Consider the following 20,541-nt stretch of genomic DNA (forward strand, 5'->3'; position numbering starts at 1 on the left):
TTACCAGGCTACTAGTCCAACTGTTGATCACTTTGACATCAGAGACACCTGGTGGCAGTGCACCGCTTACCAGGCTACTAGTCCAACTGTTGATCACTTTGACATCAGAGCCACAGTGCACTCCATGTAGGCTACTAGTTAACATGTCACATGGAAGGCTACTAGTTACCATGTCACATGGAAGGCTACTAGTTAACATGTCAAATGGAAGGCTACTAGTTAACATGTCACATGGAAGGCTACTAGTTAACATGTCACACATGGAAGGCTACTAGTTAACATGTCACATGGAAGGCTACTAGTTAACATGTCACATGGAAGGCTACTAGTTAACGTGTCACATGGAAGGCTACTAGTTAACATGTCACATGGGAGGCTACTAGTTAACGTGTCACACATGGGAGGCTAGTAGTTAACATGTCACATGGAAGGCTACTAGTTAACATGTCAAATGGAAGGCTACTAGTTAACATGTCACATGGAAGGCTACTAGTTAACATGTCACATGGGAGGCTACTAGTTAACGTGTCACACATGGGAGGCTACTAGTTAACATGTCACACATGGAAGGCTACTAGTTAATGTGTTAAACATGGAAGGCTACTAGTTAACTTATCACACATGGAAGGCTACTAGTTAACATGTCACAAATGGAAGGCTACTAGCTAACATGTCACACATGGAAGGCTACTAGTTAACGTGACACACATGGAAGGCTACTAGTTAACATGTCACAAATGGAAGGCTACTAGTTAACATGTCACACATGGAAGGCTACTAGTTAACGTGTCACAAATGGAAAGCTACTAGTTAACATGTCACACATGGAAGGCTACTAGTTAACATGTCACATGGAAGGCTACTAGTTAACATGTCACATGGAAGGCTACTAGTTAACATGTCACACATGGAAGGCTACTAGTTAACGTGTCACACATGGAAAGCTACTAGTTAACATGTCACACATGGAAGGCTACTAGTTAACGTGACACACATGGAAGGCTACTAGTTAACATGTCACATGGAAGGCTACTAGTTACCATGTCACATGGAAGGCTACTAGTTAACATGTCACATGGAAGGCTACTAGTTAACATGTCAAATGGAAGGCTACTAGTTAACGTGTCACACATGGAAAGCTACTAGTTAACATGTCACACATGGAAGGCTACTAGTTAACATGTCACATGGAAGGCTACTAGTTAACATGTCAAATGGAAGGCTACTAGTTAACGTGTCACACATGGAAAGCTACTAGTTAACATGTCACACATGGGAGGCTAGTAGTTAACGTGTCACACATGGAAGGCTACTAGTTAACATGTCACACATGGAAGGCTACTAGTTAACATGTCACATGGAAGGCTACTAGTTACCATGTCACATGGAAGGCTACTAGTTAACATGTCACATGGAAGGCTACTAGTTAACATGTCAAATGGAAGGCTACTAGTTAACGTGTCACACATGGAAAGCTACTAGTTAACATGTCACACATGGAAGGCTACTAGTTAACATGTCACACATGGAAGGCTACTAGTTAACGTGTCACACATGGAAGGCTACTAGTTAACATGTCACATGGAAGGCTACTAGTTAACATGTCACATGGAAGGCTACTAGTTAACATGTCACACATGGAAGGCTACTAGTTAATGTGTTACACGTGGAAGACTACTAGTTAACTTATCACACATGGAAAGCTACTAGTTAACTTATCACACATGGAAGGCTACTAGTTAACTTATCACACATGGAAAGCTATTGGCTTTTTTTCACCCATTGGCTTTTGATTGTGATAATACCATTAGTTTGGTCTCGCATCTAAACAGTCAAAACACCTCTCCCAACCCGGTTTTGTGAAAAACATGTTTTTAAAACATCTGTTGTCTTATATTCTGCCTTGTCTCCACGCTCTGTCCACCAGTTCACACCACAATGAAACACTAAAGGTGGCTGCTGAAAGACAAATTGAAGAATATGTTTGATTCTGGTGTGGTTGTTGTTGCTGTTGCCCATGTGACAATGTCATTTAATCCAAAAATACATCACCTGGCAATACCTGAGGTCAGTTGTGGGGCAGGTAAGCCTACAGTAAGTTCATGTATGTAACAAATGGGCAGGACTGGTGACAGACACCAATGGACATAGAGTTGTAGTCAACCTTTAGTAGTCAATTGAAATGCAATTTTTTTATTTCAATCTTGCCTTTTTTATGGGAACTCTTGGTTTTCTATTTGACTACCATAGTTGGTGTCTACAGTTGGCTATCATCTGAAACTAAATTTATACCTGTGAGTGTTGAAAGAACTGTCTGTCTGCCTGCCTGCCCTATGTACATAGACATGGAATCACTGGTCACTTTAATAATGGAACACTGGTCACTTTAATAATGGAACACTGGTCACTTTAATAATGGACCACTGGTCACTTTAATATTGGAACACTGGTCACTTTAATAATGGAACACTGGTCACTTTAATAATGGACCACTGGTCACTTTAATAATGGAACACTGGTCACTTTAATAATGGAACACTGGTCACTTTAATAATGGACCACTGGTCACTTTAATATTGGAACACTGGTCACTTTAATAATGGAACACTGGTCACTTTAATAATGGACCACTGGTCACTTTAATAATGGAACACTGGTCACTTTAATAATGGAACACTGGTCACTTTAATAATGGAACACTGGTCACTTTAATAATGGAACACTGGTCACTTTAATAATGGAACACTAGTCACTTTAATAATGGAACACTGGTCACTTTAATAATGGAACACTAGTCACTTTAATAATGGAACACTGGTCACTTTAATAATGGAACACTAGTCACTTTAATAATGGAACACTGGTCACTTTAATAATGGAACACTAGTCACTTTAATAATGGAACACTGGTCACTTTAATAATGGAACACTGGTCACTTTAATAATGGACCACTGGTCACTTTAATAATGGACCACTGGTCACTTTAATATTGGAACACTGGTCACTTTAATAATGGAACACTGGTCACTTTAATAATGGACCACTGGTCACTTTAATAATGGAACACTGGTCACTTTAATAATGGAACACTGGTCACTTTAATAATGGAACACTGGTCACTTTAATAATGGAACACTGGTCACTTTAATAATGGAACACTAGTCACTTTAATAATGGAACACTGGTCACTTTAATAATGGAACACTAGTCACTTTAATAATGGAACACTGGTCACTTTAATAATGGAACACTAGTCACTTTAATAATGGAACACTGGTCACTTTAATAATGGAACACTAGTCACTTTAATAATGGAACACTGGTCACTTTAATAATGGAACACTGGTCACTTTAATAATGGAACACTGGTCACTTTAATAATGGACCACTGGTCACTTTAATATTGGAACACTGGTCACTTTAATAATGGAACACTGGTCACTTTAATAATGGAACACTGGTCACTTTAATAATGGAACACTGGTCACTTTAATAATGGAACACTAGTCACTTTAATAATGGAACACTGGTCACTTTAATAATGGAACACTAGTCACTTTAATAATGGAACACTGGTCACTTTAATAATGGAACACTGGTCACTTTAATAATGGAACACTAGTCACTTTAATAATGGAACACTGGTCACTTTAATAATGGAACACTGGTCACTTTAATAATGGAACACTAGTCACTTTAATAATGGAACACTGGTCACTAATAATGGAACACTAGTCACTTTAATAATGGAACACTAGTCACTTTAATAATGGAACACTAGTCACTTTAATAATGGAACACTAGTCACTTTAATAATGGAACACTGGTCACTTTAATAATGGAACACTGGGGATGGCTCTAATCATTAAAACAGAGGGGATGGCTCTAATCATTATCACACAGAGGGGATGGCTCTAATCATTATCACACAGGGGGGATGGCTCTAACCATTATCACATAGAGGGGATGGCTCTAACCATACTACCATACCAAACATGTACTGTACACTCACGTTAGTTGACTGAACTGCCTAATATAGTACCATACCAAACATGTACTGTACACTCAAGTTAGTTGACTGTCATGCTCAATCAAAGAAGCTCGCTGAGATTGGTATAAGGTTGGTTGGTCTTGTGCTCATGTATGAATACTGTAGATATTACACTTTGACTATGGGATATGTTGATTACTCATCCAACTGGTGATATACACACACAAGTTATTTACAAATATTAATCAGCTAGAAATGATCCAGGTACATAGTGTAAAGATAAGTATTTAGGCTGCCATTTGAAAGACCGGTTCAAACGATAGTGAAGGATAAGTATTTAGGTATTTAAGTATTTAATGGTAATGTTTTATAGTAAGTATTTTATAGTATTCTTTTATAGTGGTCTTTTATGGTAAGTCTTTATGGTAAGTATTTTATAGTAAGTATTTTATAGTATACTTGTTTAGTAGTCTTTTATAGTAAGTATTTTATAGTATTCTTTTGTAGTGGTATTTTATAGAAAGTCTTTATCGTAAGTGTTTTATAGTAAATATTTTATAGTAAGTATTTTATGGTAAGTATTTTATAGTAAGTCTTTATCGTAAGTGTTTTATAGTAAATATTTTATAGTAAGTATTTTATAGTAAGTATTTTATAGTAAGTCTTTATCGTAAGTGTTTTATAGTAAATATTTTATAGTAAGTATTTTATAGTATACTTGTTTAGTAGTCTTTTATAGTAAGTATTTTATAGTATTCTTTTGTAGTGGTATTTTATAGAAAGTCTTTATCGTAAGTGTTTTATAGTAAATATTTTATAGTAAGTATTTTATGGTAAGTATTTTATAGTAAGTCTTTATCGTAAGTGTTTTATAGTAAATATTTTATAGTAAGTATTTTATGGTAAGTATTTTATAGTAAATATTGTATAGTATTATTTTATAGGAAGTATTTTATAGTAAATATTTTATAGTAAGTATTTTATAGTATTCTTTTATACTAGTCTTTTTATACTGTACTCTATTGTTTACATTTCTTTAGATCGATTTCAAAAGTCATCCACATTGGGGGTTGCTTAATAAATGCAAATACACCAGCAATGAGCTCACTCTGAATCTCACTCAAACAAAAGACAAAATCAACTCATTTTAAACTCATCTTTCTTACTCTCTGTTACTACCAGTGCAAACAGTTGAACTATTTGATGTAGTTGATATGTCTTCTTCTATAGATTATGCTACGGCTATGAGGACAAAACCACATCCTTATTTAGAAGCTTTTCCCTGAGGAAGCATTGATGAGCCAGAGCTGCACGATCAATCGATTCATTCCAATCGATTCATTCCAATCGATTCATTCCAATCGATTCATTCCAGATAAAAGTCTAACCACGGTTCATCAACCCTTAATGAATTTGTTGCGTTAAAAAGCAGATTACACGTGCCAAGTGTTGTCACGGATCCCTCCTGAACTGTCATTGCCCACACACCTGGTCCCCATTTCCCACTGATTCTAATTGTATAAATGTGCCCTTTGGTTTCCTTTGTCCTGTCGATTATTGTGACAATGTCCTTTGGTGGTATGAGTACCTGTGCTGTGTTGTTTTGGCTGTATTGAGCAGACGATTACAGGTCTCGTGTTACTCATTGTGCCCTTGTGTATTTATTCGAGGTGCTCCCCGCTCGTTTGTTTGGGTCTCAACCCTGTGTTTTGTATATGTGTTTGTTTGGGTCTCAACCCTGTGTTTTGTATACGTGTTTGTTTGGGTCTCAACCCTGTGTTTTGTATACGTGTTTGTTTGGGTCTCAACCCTGTGTTTTGTATATGTGTTTGTTTGGGTCTCAACCCTGTGTTTTGTATACGTGTTTGTTTGGGTCTCAATTCTGCGTTTTGTTACGTGTTTGTTTGGGTCTCAACCCTGTGTTTTGTATATGTGTTTGTTTGGGTTCAACCCTGTGTTTTGTATACGTGTTTGTTTGGGTCTCAACCCTGTGTTTTGTATATGTGTTTGTTTGGGTCTCAACCCTGTGTTTTGTATATGTGTTTGTTTGGGTCTCAACCCTGTGTTTTGTATACGTGTTTGTTTGGGTCTCAACCCTGTGTTTTGTATATGTGTTTGTTTGGGTCTCAACCCTGTGTTTTGTATACGTGTTTGTTTGGGTCTCAACCCTGTGTTTTGTATACGTGTTTGTTTGGGTCTCAACCCTGTGTTTTGTATATGTGTTTGTTTGGGTCTCAACCCTGTGTTTTTTATACGTGTTTGTTTGGGTCTCAACCCTGTGTTTTGTATATGTGTTTGTTTGGGTCTCAACCCTGTGTTTTGTATATGTGTTTGTTTGGGTCTCAACCCTGTGTTTTGTATATGTGTTTGTTTGGGTCTCAACCCTGTGTTTTGTATATGTGTTTGTTTGGGTTCAACCCTGTGTTTTGTATATGTGTTTGTTTGGGTCTCAACCCTGTGTTTTGTATATGTGTTTGTTTGGGTCTCAACCCTGTGTTTTGTATATGTGTTTGTTTGGGTCTCAACCCTGTGTTTTTTATACGTGTTTGTTTGGGTCTCAACCCTGTGTTTTGTATATGTGTTTGTTTGGGTCTCAACCCTGTGTTTTGTATATGTGTTTGTTTGGGTTCAACCCTGTGTTTTGTATATGTGTTTGTTTGGGTCTCAACCCTGTGTTTTGTATATGTGTTTGTTTGGGTCTCAACCCTGTGTTTTGTATATGTGTTTGTTTGGGTCTCAACCCTGTGTTTTGTATATGTGTTTGTTTGGGTCTCAACCCTGTGTTTTGTATATGTGTTTGTTTAAGTTCAACCCTGTGTTTTTTATACGTGTTTGTTTGGGTTCAACCCTGTGTTTTGTATATGTGTTTGTTTGGGTTCAACCCTGTGTTTTGTATATGTGTTTGTTTGGGTTCAACCCTGTGTTTTGTATATGTGTTTGGGTTCAACCCTGTGTTTTGTATATGTGTTTGTTTGGGTCTCAACCCTGTGTTTTGTATCGTGTTTGTTTGGGTTCAACCCTGTGTTTTGTATATGTGTTTGTTTGGGTTCAACCCTGTGTTTTGTATAAGTGTTTGTTTGGTCTTTGTCCCCGTGCCTTTACACGGCATGCTGTAATTTGGGTAAATAAAAACCCCTATTACGCATTCCTGCGCCTGTCTCCCGATCCCTTTATACCAAGCGTGACAAGTGTTGATTAACGTATGAAATGATTAGTTAGAACCAGAGATATGTATAGAGAATAGATATGGAGCCGGGTAGAACACTCAGCTCCAAATTAATACTGAGGTCACAAAGTGCTTGTTTATCTCATATTTAAAAACGGTAATACAAATTTGTAAGTAAGTGTGGATGTTTCTAGAGGACTGTTTCACCCCTCAGCCGTGTGATTATCACAGTAAACCCACAGGTCCTCATGCCCTATTGCTGGGATATCTCATTTAAAAATGTTCATTTGAATTTGCCCGTATCGTCTTACTAATGTTTCTAGGGTCTTGTACTGGAGCAGAGGGGAATGTACTGACTGGATGGATCCACGTCTGTCTGTCTGCCTGCCTGCCTGTCTGTCTGTCTGTCTGTCTGTCTGTCTGTCTGTCTGTCTGCCTGTCTGCCTGCCTGCCTGTCTGACATTAGGTTTGTTTAGCTAGCTGAGATGAAGTGGGGAGAGTGTTTTTCAGAAATTTTATTCGCTCCTGCGGCTTTTAGACAGTCACTCACAGCCAGCATTTATTTAAACCTCCACCCAGTTGCCTTTTCATGAGAAATAAACACCAGAGCTAACAGCTGTTGTTTGACCTCACTGTCGCCGTGGAAATGAAGTGCTTAGTGCCATTTCTTTGCTTGATTGGTTTGGGTGTGCTGCTCAGCGAGCAGGATGTTCTGTCATGTTCATGTCTTCTCCATGGTAAAGCATAACAACACCGTATAAACATAATGTCTCACTCTCATTCAGCTTACGTTCCGTCCCTGTTCCTTGATTTGATCAATGTGCAACGAGATGAAGGATTCACAGGAAGTAGCGTGCACATGAAACCGCCATCTCTTTTTCAGTGTCTCTTCCCTCTGTGTGCTAACCAAAGCACTCTGAGCAAATACCTACTGCAAAACGGACCGAAAAAATAAAAAATAAAACAATGTCCATGTGTCTTTCTTTTTAAACAAATAAAAAATTATATCATGATGCGTAATAATGACTAGCTACCGTATATGGTAAACAGCATAATGTTCAGGCCAAGTGCTCATGATGTCACAAGCCAAATGTTCCCCGAAGGAAAAATAAATAGTTTGTGAGCCATTTAATTGGACTCCCGCTGGGACATCATAAAATCATAAATAACACGTTAATCAGTTACAAAATAAAAACATGCTGCTTAGTTTTCAGTCCAGCAACGGTTCAGTTGAAGGCTCTTTGAGAATGTTCAGCTCAGAGGGCGATTGTCAGCTGTCCACAGAACGTGGTTGGAATACACTCTGTGGTTCAGAGGTCATAAGTGCTTAGGGGGGCCGTGGGATGGAGGGACGGGGTTGGTCTCAATTAGGGCTGGTCTAAGGGTCAAGGTCACATGGTCCGTGGGATGGGCTGATGGAGGGATAGAGGGATGGGGCAAGGGGAGGGTTGGTTCTCAATGAGGGGAGGTCTCACGGTCAAAGTCACATGGTCCGTGGGATGGGGTGTTGGGGGAACTGTGAAGTGGGGTGTTTGGGGGGGGAGACGAAGACAGATGGAAAAGGTGACGTAGGGAAGAGGGTGTTGGTCACAATTAGGAACGATTAAGGTCAAGGTTACATTGTCTGTGGGATGGAGGGATGGGGTGGACGAGAGGGTTGGAGGGATGTAGGGATGGGGGATGGGGTGGACGAGAGGGTTGGAGGGATGGAGGGATGAGGGATGGGGTGGACGAGAGGGTTGGAGGGATGGGGGGATGGGGTGGACGAGAGGTTTGGGGGGATGGAGGGATGGGGTGGACGAGAGGGTTGGAGGGATGGAGGGATGGAGGGATAGGGTGGACGAGAGGGTTGGAGGGATGGAGGGATGGAGGGATGGGGTGGACGAGAGGGTTGGAGGGATGGAGGGATGGGGTGAACGAGAGGGTTGGAGGGATGGGGTGGACGAGAGGTTTGGAGGGATGGAGGGATGGGGTGGACGAGAGGGTTGGAGGGATGGAGGGATGGGGTGAACGAGAGGGTTGGAGGGATGGGGTGGACGAGAGGTTTGGAGGGATGGAGGGATGGGGTGGACGAGAGGGTTGGAGGGATGGAGGGATGGAGGGATGGGGTGAACGAGAGGGTTGGAGGGATGGGGGGATGGGGTGGACGAGAGGTTTGGAGGGATGGAGGGATGGAGGGATGGGGTGGACGAGAGGGTTGGAGTGATGGAGGGATGGGGGATGGGGTGGACGAGAGGGTTGGAGGGATGGAGGGATGGAGGGATGGGGGATGGAGGGATGGGGGATTGAGGGATGGGGTAGACGAGAGGGTTGGAGTGATGGAGGGATGGGGGATGGAAGGATGGGGTGGACAAGTGGGTTGGAGGGATGGGGGATGGATGGATGGGGTGGACAAGAGGGTTGGAGGGATGGGGGATGGAGGGATGGGGTGGAAGAGAGGGTTAGAGGGATGGAGGGATGGGGTGGACGAGAGGGTTGGAGGGATGGAGGGATGGGGGATGGGGTGGACGAGAGGGTTGGAGGGATGGAGGGATGGGGGATGGAGGGATGGGGTGGACGAGTGGGTTGGAGGGATGGGGAATGGAGGGATGGGGTGGACGAGTGGGTTGGAGGGATGGGGAATGGAGGGATGGGGTGGACAAGAGGGTTGGAGGGAGGGGGGATGGAGGGATGGGGTGGACGAGAGGGTTGGAGGGATGGAGGGATGGAGGGATGGGGTGGACTAGAGGGTTGGAGGGATGGGGGATGGAGGGATGGTGTGGACGAGTGGGTTGGAGGGATGGAGGGATGGGGTGGACGAGAGGGTTGGAGGGATGGAGGGATGGGGGATGGGGTGGACGAGAGGGTTGGAGGGATGGAGGGATGGGGGATGGGGTGGACGAGAGGGTTGGAGGGATTGGGGATGGGGGGATGGGGTGGATGAGTGGGTTGTTCTCAAATAGGGGGTCTCGTCTCATAGTCAAGGGCCAAGGTCAGAGTCACACCTTGCGGAGTGGTAGGGGGGTGGGGTTGGTTGAGTCTCGGTGCCAGCACTTGTTTGTCCCGTTAGACATCGAGGATGTGGAGGCTTCGGCGGGTGCATCCTGAGCAGCAGAACATCCCTTTACGGCCACTCCGAGTGGCTTACTGACAACACTTTAGAGAAAGAAGTTGACTACAGTGTTGAGCATGGCCAACATATTAACAGGTTGTAGTTCCGGTGGATCCGTCTGTCCTTGTGGACTGAGGACACGTACAGTATAGATGATAGATGACCACTAGAGTCCTGGGGTCCCAGAGGATGGCGAACACGGAGTTGATGGCGAGCAGCATGGCGGGGCTCTTACCCAGGCGCCATAGCCATGCCAACTGAGGCCCACCGCCACCACACTCCTCCTGGCACGGGGCCTGTCTCTGCCGCGCTCCCAGCCGGCTGAGGATCAGCAAGTTCAGAACCAGGAAGATGCTACACGGCAGGAAGTATATTATAGTCACGTGTGTCCATTTGAGGGCGGGGTCAAGGGAGGTGGGCGGTAACATGTCAGACCACCAGAAGAACGACACGCCCGACAACAGCGCCAGGAATAAGACGATGGTGATCATCCACCGCACCGCCGGGCAGCTAATCTGGCGGTGGAGGAGAGAGTGGCGCTGTGCCACTTAGCGGTCCATGGTAAGAGGTACGGTGGCCCAGATGGAGGTATGGCTGTCAGTGAACTCCGCCACGCTGACCTAGTGCAGCAGGAGGGTGGGGACCTAGAAAATCAGTACAATACTTTATTGTCCATTCTTCAACCACTGGGCTGCCTACCTCCCGGTGGAACATGGCTGTTTCCAGCAGGAAGCCCACCGAGATGATGCAGCGCTGGGAGAGGATGTCAGAGCCGGTTAGAGCCAGCAGGTACATGAACAGAACTTTCTTACAGTCTGCCAGCTGGGATAGAGCCACCGAAGTCAGGATGTTAACTGAGAGGGGGGGGCAGGGAGGGAGGGTGAAGAGAGGCTGAGGGTAGAGAAAAAGAGGGGGAAGTGGGAGAGGGGAAAGAGAGAGAGAGAGAGAGAGAGAGAGAGAGAACATTTACTCAAACACTATTTAAAGTCCATTATACTTGGCTTGTGGCTGTGTTACAGTAGATATTCTGTGGAGGGGGGAGATATTTGTTCTCAGTAAGCAGATAGTCCTTCTAAGAGACCCATAACAGTGTGTGTGTTCAGTGTGAAATACAGGAGCTACATTGATGTGTATTTCCTTCAATATAAAGAGCTCATGTATCCTCCAATGGATAATATCACTGTCACAGCCTTGTCAACAACACGATATTCCCACTAAAGTCAATTGTGAGCACAGTTAGTCTCAGACCTTCGACCTCAACACAGACCTCTCGATGCGTACTGGGGGAAATTAGTACACTGTGCTCTTGGGGTGGGTGTGTGTGTCTTGGTGTTGATGTGTGTGTCTTGGGGTGTGTGTGTGTGTGTGTGTGTGTCCTTGGTTAATTCCAAAAGGTCATCTGGAGGATTGAGTGAGCAACGCAGCTCTCCCCTCCTCCACCCCCCCCCCCCCCAATCTGTAAATAGCCCAAGTACCTCATCCCCATATTGCTATTTATTTTTTGCACTTTTGCACCCCAGTATCTCTACTTGCACATCATCATCTGCACATCTATCACTCCAGTGTTAATGCTAAATTGTAATGAGTTTGCCTCTATGGCCTATTTATTGCCTTTTTATTGCCATTTACTCCCTTATCCTACCTCATTTGCACACACTGTACATATATTTTTCTATTGTGTTATTGACTGTACGTTTGTTTATGTGTAAATCTGTGTAGTTGTTTGTGTCGCACTGCTTTGCTTTATCTTGGCCAGGTCACAGTTGTAAATGAGAACTTGTTCTCAACTGGCCTACCTGGTTAAATAAAGGTGAAATATAAAATATCCTGCCGGATCAATAGTGATCACCCATGACAACAATTTTTGTATGTATTATTTTATCTTTATTTAACTAGTCAGTTAAGAACAAATTCTTATTTACAATGACGGCCTAGGAACAGTGGGTTAACTGCCTTGGGGGTAGAACAACAGATTTTTACCTTATCAGCTCTGGGACTCGATCTGGCAACCTTACGGTCTAACCACTAGGCTACCCTGCCGCAATGACAACATAATATTGGTGGACTGGGGCTGTGTGTGTGTGTGTGTGTGTGTGTGTGTGTGTGTGTGTGTGTGTGTGTGTGTGTGTGTGTGTGTGTGTGTGTGTGTGTGTGTGTGTGTGTGTGTGTGTGTATGTATATATATATATATATATATATATATAGACAGTATATAGGGTGCTGGGATGTATAGACATTATTGACAGTCTATTAATAGTATATCTGTAGAATATATAGAATATTATATGTACAGTAATAGATAGGATAGGCCTTGACTAGAATACAGTATATACATATGAAATGAGTAAAACAGTATGTAAACATTATTAAAGTGACTAGTGTTCCATTATTAAAGTCACTAGTGATTCCACGTCTATGTACATAGGGCAGCAGCCTATAAGGTGCAGGGTTGAGTAACCGGGTGGTGGCCGGCTAGTGACTAAAGTTCAGGGCAGGGTACTGGGCGGAGATCGGCTAGTGGTGACTATTTAACCGTCTGTGTGTGTGTGTGTGTGTGTGTGTGTGTGTGTGTGTGTGTGTGTGTGTGTGTGTGTGTGTGTGTGTGTGTGTGTGTGTGTGTGTGCGCGCTCCACACAGAGGAGGGTGTTGCAGTAGATGACAGGGACTTCTAGACCTCTGCGACACTTCACCTCCTGGTTTCAGGCCCTGCTCTGAAGGGTTGGTCTCTGTGATATTGGGCCAGTCAAACAAGACCCTGCTCTGAACGGTTGGTCTCTGTGATATTGGGCCAGTCAAACAAGACCTTGGTGCTTCTCCTGAATGGGAGATAACTATTTTGAGAAAGGAGGACCATGGTCAGAATACTGAAAATATATATCTGATTTAAGATTTAAGATATAATATATATCTGCATTAATACGGAGACTTGATTACACACAGGTGGATTGTATTTATCATCATTAGTCATTTAGGTCAACATTGGATCATTCAGAGATCCTCACTGAACTTCTGGAGAGTTTGCTGCACTGAAAGTAAAGGGGCTGAATAATTTTGCACGCCCAATTTTTCAGTTTTTGATTTGTTAAAAAAGTTTGAAATATCCAATAAATGTCGTTCCACTTCATGATTGTGTCCCACTTGTTGTTGATTCTTCACAAAAAAATACAGTTTTATATCTTTATGTTTGAAGCCTGAAATGTGGCAAAAGGTCGCAAAGTTCAAGGGGGCCGAATACTTTCGCAAGACACTGTATTTTTATTTTTGTTTTGTGATGATTTGGTTGGGCCAGATTTTCTTGAGTGCTGTCCTGAGGCTCTATGGGGTTGGTTTGGGTTGGTGAACTGAGCCTCAGAACCAGCTGGCTGAGTGCTGTCCTGAGGCTCTATGGGGTTGGTTTGAGTTGGTGAACTGAGCCTCAGAACCAGCTGGCTGAGTGCTGTCCTGAGGCTCTATGGGGTTGGTTTGGGTTAGTGAACTGAGCCTCAGAACCAGCTGGCTGAGGGGACTCTTCTCTTGTTTCATCTCTTGACATTGTAGAGCTGTGTGATGGAATGTTTTGGGGTCACTTGTTTTTAGATGGTTGAAAAATTTGATGCCTCTTTTTTCTATTCGAATGAGGAGGGGGTATTGGCCCAATTCTGCTCTACATGCGTTGTTTGGAGTTTTTCTTTGCACTTGCAATACAGTCTTGCAAAACTATTCAAGCAGTATTTCAAATGGATGTTTGTCTAATTTGGTGATTTCATTATTAGAGAGTGGACCCCATACCTCACTGCCATATAGAGCAATTGGTTCTATAACTGATTGAAACATTTTGAGCCAGATTCTAATTGGAATTTCTATTTTAATGTACCTTTTAATGGCATAGAATGCTCTTCTTGCTTTGTCTCTCAGCTCCTTCACAGCCATGTGAAAGCTACCTGTGTTGCTGACATTTAGTCCTAGATATGTGTAGTTTTTGGTGTGTTCTAATAGAACTGTGTTCAAATATAATTTGTATTTGTCATCCTTATTTCCGGACCGTTTTTGGAATATCATTATACTTGTTTTTTTTAGGTTAACGGTCAGAGTCCAGGTCTGACAGAACCTGTGGTTAACGATCAGAGCCCAGGTCTGACAGAACCTGTGGTTAACGGTCAGAGTCCAGGTCTGACAGAACCTGTGGTTAACGGTCAGAGCCCAGGTCTGACAGAACCTGTGGTTAACGATCAGAGCCCAGGTCTGACAGAACCTGTGGTTAACGGTCAGAGCCCAGGTCTGACAGAACCTGTGGTTAACGATCAGAGCCCAGGTCTGACAGAACCTGTGGTTAACGATCAGAGCCCAGGTCTGACAGAACCTGTGGTTAACGATCAGAGCCCAGGTCTGACAGAACCTGTGGTTAACGATCAGAGCCCAGGTCTGACAGAACCTGTGGTTAACGATCAGAGCCCAGGTCTGACAGAACCTGTGGTTAACGGTCAGATCCCAGGTCTGACAGAACCTGTGGTTAACGATCAGAGCCCAGGTCTGACAGAACCTGTGGTTAACGATCAGAGCCCAGGTCTGACAGAACCTGTGAAGATGATCTAGGTGCTGCTGTAACCCCTCTTTAGTGGGAGACAGCAGCACCAGGTCATCTGCGTACAGCAGACACTTGATTTCAGTGTTGTGTAGGGTGATACCAGGTGCTGCCGATTCTTCTAATGTTTTTGCCAATTCCTTAATGTAGATGTTAAATAGTGTTGGACTTATTGGGCAGCCCCGTTTCACTCCCCGTCCCTGAGAGAAGAAGTCTGTTCTCTTGTTGCCAATTTTAACCTCACATTTGTTTTTAGTGTACATTGATTTAATAACATCATGTATTTTCCCTCCAATACCACTTTCTATTAGTTTATAAAAAAAGACCTTTGTGCCAAATTGAATCAAATGCTTTCATGAAATCTACAAAACACGAGTAGATTGTGCCTTTTTTTTTGGTTCACTTGTTTGTCAATTAGAGTGTGGAGGGTGTAAATGTGGTCTGTTGTACGATCATTTTTTAGAAATCCAATCTGGCTTCTGCTCAGGACGTTGTGTTCATGAAGGAAATGATGTAGTCTGCTATTTATAATACCGCAGAGAATTTTCCCCAAGTTGCTGTTAATGCAAATTCCTCTGTAATTATTTGGGTCAAATTTGTCTCCATTTTTATAGATTGGTGTGATCAATCCCTGGTTCCAAATATCGGGGAAAATACCTGCAGTGAGGATAATGTTGAAGAGTTTGAATTTGTGGTCTGTATATTTGATCATTTCATTTTAAATATCATCAGCACCACAGGCCTCTTTGGGTTGGAGAGTTTCCAATAATTATTCTTCTGTAATTGTGGTATCCACAGGATTCTGATAGTCTTTCACTGCTGATTCAAGGATTTGTCATTTTTCTTGTATATCTTTTTGTTCTGGTCTCTTTGTTATATTGCTGTAGATGTTTGCATAGTGATTTCTCCACATATCCCCATTATGAATAGCCAATTCCTCATGATGAGGTTTGTTTAATTTATTCCAATTCCCCCAGAAGTGGTTTGATTCTATGGATTCCTCAATTCCATCCAGCTGTTTTCTAATGTACTGTTCCTTTTTTGTTCTTAGGGTGTGTTTGTATTGCATCAGTGTTTCTCCATATTGAAGGCGTATCTTTTTGTTGTCTGGTTCTCTGTGTTTTTGGTTAGATATATTTCTCAATTACTTTCTTAGATTTTTGCAATCGTTATCAAACCATTTTTCATTATCTGTTATTTCTGGTTTGCTCTTATACTTCTTTAAATTAGCCAAGGAGGCTAATTTGTAAAATATAAAGTTTATGTTCCAAACATCCAAATGTATACCTTCATTGCTGAAGGAGAATGTTAAGGCTAAAAAGTTGTCCAGGAGAGATTGTATTTTTTGGATACTAATTGCTTTTTGGTAGATGCCTGTACTGTTTGCACTCCATCTATAGGCCTGTTTAGTACCATGTAATTTATTGGGCCGTGATGCTTCATGGTTGGGTTCCGCTCTTCTCAGATACACTGTGATTTTACTGTTGTCTGAGAGAGGTGTTAGTGGGCTGACTGTGAAGGCTCTGAGAGACTCTGGGTTTAGGTCGGTAAGGAAGTAGTCTACAGTGCTGCTGCCAAGGGATGAGCTGTAGGTGTACCTACCAAAAGAGTCCTCTCTCAGCCTACCATTGACTATGTACAGACCCAGTGTTCCACAGAGCTGTAGGTGTACCGACCAAAAGAGTCCCCTCTCAGCCTACCATTGACTATGTACAGACCCAGTGTTCCACAGAGCTGTAGGTGTACCTACCTAAAGAGTCCCCTCTCAGCCTACCATTGACTATGTACAGACCCAGTGTTCCACAGAGCTGTAGGTGTACCTACCTAAAGAGTCCCCTCTCAGCCTACCATTGACTATGTACAGACCCAGTGTTCCACAGAGCTGTAGGTGTACCTACCTAAAGAGTCCCCTCTCAGCCTACCATTGACTATGTACAGACCCAGTGTTCCACAGAGCTTCACGAGCTGTACTGTTTTTCACTTTGTCATAGTTGTTTCTGTGGGGGTATGTGGGGAGGGAAAGGTTGTTGCTTCCTGGTAGGTGTTTATCCCCATGACTGTTAATAGTGTCTGGTCTAGCATTCAGGTCTCCACAGACCAGTACGTTGCCTTGGGCCTGAAAGGGACTAATTTTCCCCTCTAGAATGGAGAAACTCTCTTCATTGAAGTAGGGTGACTCTGAGGGGGGAATGTATGTGGCACAGAGGAAGACGTTTTTATCTGTCAAGATGGCCTCCTTGTTGATTTTTAACCAGATAAAGAATTCCCCTGTTTTGATCAATTCAATTTAATTAATGAGTTCAGATTTATACCATATTAGCATTCCCCCTGAGTCTCTGCCCTGTGTGATTCATTTTAATTTAGTGGATGGTAGGATGATCTCCCTATAACCTAGTGGACAGCCAGTGGAAACATCACCTCTGGACCATGTTTCCTGTAGTACTACAATATCAATATCATCAATTACTTTCAGGAAGTCTGGGTTTCTGCTCTGTAGCCCAAAAGCAGAGAACTTCAATCCTTGTAAATTCCAACATGCAACGTTAAAAGATTTCATAACTTATTTTCTTTACCTTCAAAATGAGACAAACACTCACAATCCAACAAGAACTATTAAAATAGGATTTTTTAATTATAGTAAACTCTCAAATGTGATTTGTTTATCATTTAAGATAGCATTTGTGTCATGCCACTTGGGTGGATGTAGAATGAGGATGGTGGAGTTCTTGTGCTCATCTTACCATGACCCTCGGCCTATCACGTGTGAGCATCCATGACCCCCGGCCTATCACATGTCAGCATCCATGACCCTCGGCCTATCACATGTGAGCATCCATGATCCTCGGCCTATCACATGTGAGCATAGTAGACTCAGCATTTGTTTAATGTCACTAATTTCGTTGGTGGGGGCTGTCTCCCTGTACAGGTGAACATGGTCGTAGAGACGGTCCAGATCGAGGGTTGGATGGTGGGCCAGGTGTACATTGGGTCACAGGTCACAGTCCAGATCGAGAGTGGGATGGTTGGCCAGGTGTACATTGGGTCACAGGTCACAGTCCAGATCGAGAGTGGGATGGTGGGCCAGGTGTACATTGGGTCACAGGGCACAGTCCAGATCGAGGGTGGGATGGTGGGCCAGGTGTACATTGGGTCACAGAGCACAGTCCAGATCGAGGGTGGGATGGTGGGCCAGGTGTACATTGGGTCACAGGGCACAGTCCAGATCGAGGGTGGGATGGTGGGCCAGGTGTACATTGGGCCGCAGGGCACAGTCCAGATCGAGGGTGGGATGGTGGGCCAGGTGTACATTGGGTCACAGGGCACAGTCCAGATCGAGGGTGGGATGGTGGGCCAGGTGTACATTGGGTCACAGGGCACAGTCCAGATCGAGGGTGGGATGGTGGGCCAGGTGTACATTGGGCCGCAGGGCACAGTCCAGATCGAGGGTGGGATGGTGGGCCAGGTGTACATTGGGTCGCAGGGCACAGTCCAGATCGAGGGTGGGATGGTGGGCCAGGTGTACATTGGGCCGCAGGGCACAGTCCAGATCGAGGGTGGGATGGTGGGCCAGGTGTACATTGGGTCGCAGGGCACAGTCCAGATCGAGGGTGGGATGGTGGGCCAGGTGTACATTGGGTCACAGGGCACAGTCCAGATCGAGGGTGGGATGGTGGGCCAGGTGTACATTGGGTCGCAGGGCTCAGTCCCGGGAGAGGCTGGTGTTTATTCGTTGGATTGTGGCAGGGTGGAAGTCCTTCCTCTGTAGAAGGGTTGACACCACGATTCTTGAGTTGGGGAAGATTGCGGAGGCCTTCTCAATCACTCCCCGAAGTGAAGTCGCCACCCTCTCCTGCTGAGCACGCAGGTCGTTGCTTCCGGTGTGTATGATTATGTGGCTTGGCGACCAGAGCTGGGCCTTATCAAGCAGCTCCATGGCACTCTGCGTTGTTGGGCACCACACCTTTCTTGTTTTGTGTCTAGGGAAATGTTTCTTCTCCTGAACAAACTTCCCATTTGAGTAAATCAACAGGATGATGTCAGCCAGTGTTTCTTCTGGACTGTAGGGGGCAGAGGGGGGGCTGGTGGGTGTTTATAGCTGGGGTGTGGCTGGTCTGTGCCGGTGCTGCTGTCAGTGGGAGGCTGTTCTGTGGGCTGGAGAGGAGGGGTGCAGCAGGCAGGGCTGGGGAAGCCTGGCTGGTTGAGCTGGGCTCCTCTGCTGTGTGAGGGCAGGTCATAGAGTGGGGATCTAGCTGCTCCTGCAGCCTGTCCTCTGTTCTCTTTCTCTCCTGCAGCTCCTCTCTTAGTGTGGTCAGATCGTTATTACTCTTCTGCCTGTCTTTTTGGAGCTCTCTCACCTCCTTTGTTAGATCAGCCAGCTCTCTCTTGAGTCCGTCTCTCTCTTGCTGAACCTATTTTCAGCTGTGTTGCAAGGCTGCTGTCCTGCTCTGTCCGCAGCTTGGTTAGCAGCTCCTCTAAGGTGTGGTTGTCTGGTTGCTGTTTGCTCACGCTCTCCCTGAGCAGGACCACCTCCCCCTCCAGTTTGGTGAACTCATCCCTCATGGCAGCCATGGTGGTGAGGAGGGCCTGAGCCTGCTCTGCACTGGGGCGTGTCCTCCACTATGATGGGAAGAGAGGTGCTGGATGTGCCTTTTTGGATGGGGATAGTAGGGGTGAGGGTGGTGCTGGTGGAGTTTGTCTTGTGGGAGGGCATGTGGTGGTGGTGTCCTTCTCTCTCTCTGCGCTCTCCTTAATTGTCTGAAAGTCTGTTTCAAACAGCCTAATGTTACCTTGCACCATGACAGTCCCAGTCTTGTAGAGGTTGATTGTTATCGTGGTGCTGTCAGGGTCGTCTGTCTCTTTGACTTTCAGCTTCCACCCATTACAGATTCCCTCTTTCTTTATGGATGGGTAGTGAGAGCAGACTGCTGAGCTCCATGCATTTGGCTGGTCAGTGAGGAAGATGAGATTACTCACGTCAACGCTTTTGGTAGAGGTCTGCAAAAAGGGCCTCCCCTTTAGTAGTGTCTGTTTAAAAGCTTTCCTCGTTGTGTCATTTTTGGCCACTGGAGGGTAGAGAATGGATTCAGCGCTGAGGGGGAGTGGGGACATGGTGCCTGTGGGCTCTGCTGCTGCCGCTGCTGCTCTGTTCTGCTGCCATGGTGCCATGGCAACCAATTTGTTTGTCTGCTGCTGTTGTTAGCTAGCTATTTTAGTTCAATAACCAGCTAAAAGAGTGACAAATCTTTACACAAAAAAAACAGAAGATATGTTTAAAGTTAGTCCGTGCTCCTTTTTGGTTTACTCACTCAGTTTGGTCGTTTGATGTAGTTGTATTGTTATATAAGTATTCATACACATAGCTCATATAAACAAAGACATTCCGTCGTAAGAACACATACACCCAGCCACAAGACTGACCCCCTCTATTGGTCGGATGCTCAGGATAAGGCTCTGCTGTGCACCAATGGGGCTTCTGCTCTGGCTAGAGCAAGGCCCGCCTCCAACCCTCCGACCAGTCAAGAAGACCGAAACGACAAGACTCCACCTACTTTATTCTATGTATAAAAATGAATGTAACCGTTGTATAGGCCCTCTTTTTCACCTGGCTCCTTGCCGAGTTATGTGAACTAGGTCCGTGCACGTAAAACTGCGGGACAAGATATCTCTGACTCATTAAAACTGTCTTTTGTTACAACTGAAATCCACTCTGTCCAGCGTCCGTGATTTGGTC

General features: G+C 44.1%; 2 pseudogenes; both read right to left on the reverse strand.

Annotated features, from left to right (window-relative positions):
• Positions 1 to 10,136: 10,136 nt before the first annotated feature.
• On the reverse strand, positions 10,137 to 17,744 carry LOC110499599 (G protein-coupled receptor 142-like; annotated as a pseudogene).
• A 1,089-nt stretch (positions 17,745 to 18,833) lies between these two features.
• Positions 18,834 to 19,976, reverse strand: LOC149974602 (uncharacterized; annotated as a pseudogene).
• Positions 19,977 to 20,541: the final 565 nt, after the last annotated feature.

Source organism: Oncorhynchus mykiss, chromosome 20, assembly GCF_057628025.1.
Source record: "Oncorhynchus mykiss isolate SJ-2025 chromosome 20, ASM5762802v1, whole genome shotgun sequence".
NCBI classification, from domain to species: Eukaryota; Metazoa; Chordata; class Actinopteri; order Salmoniformes; family Salmonidae; genus Oncorhynchus; species Oncorhynchus mykiss.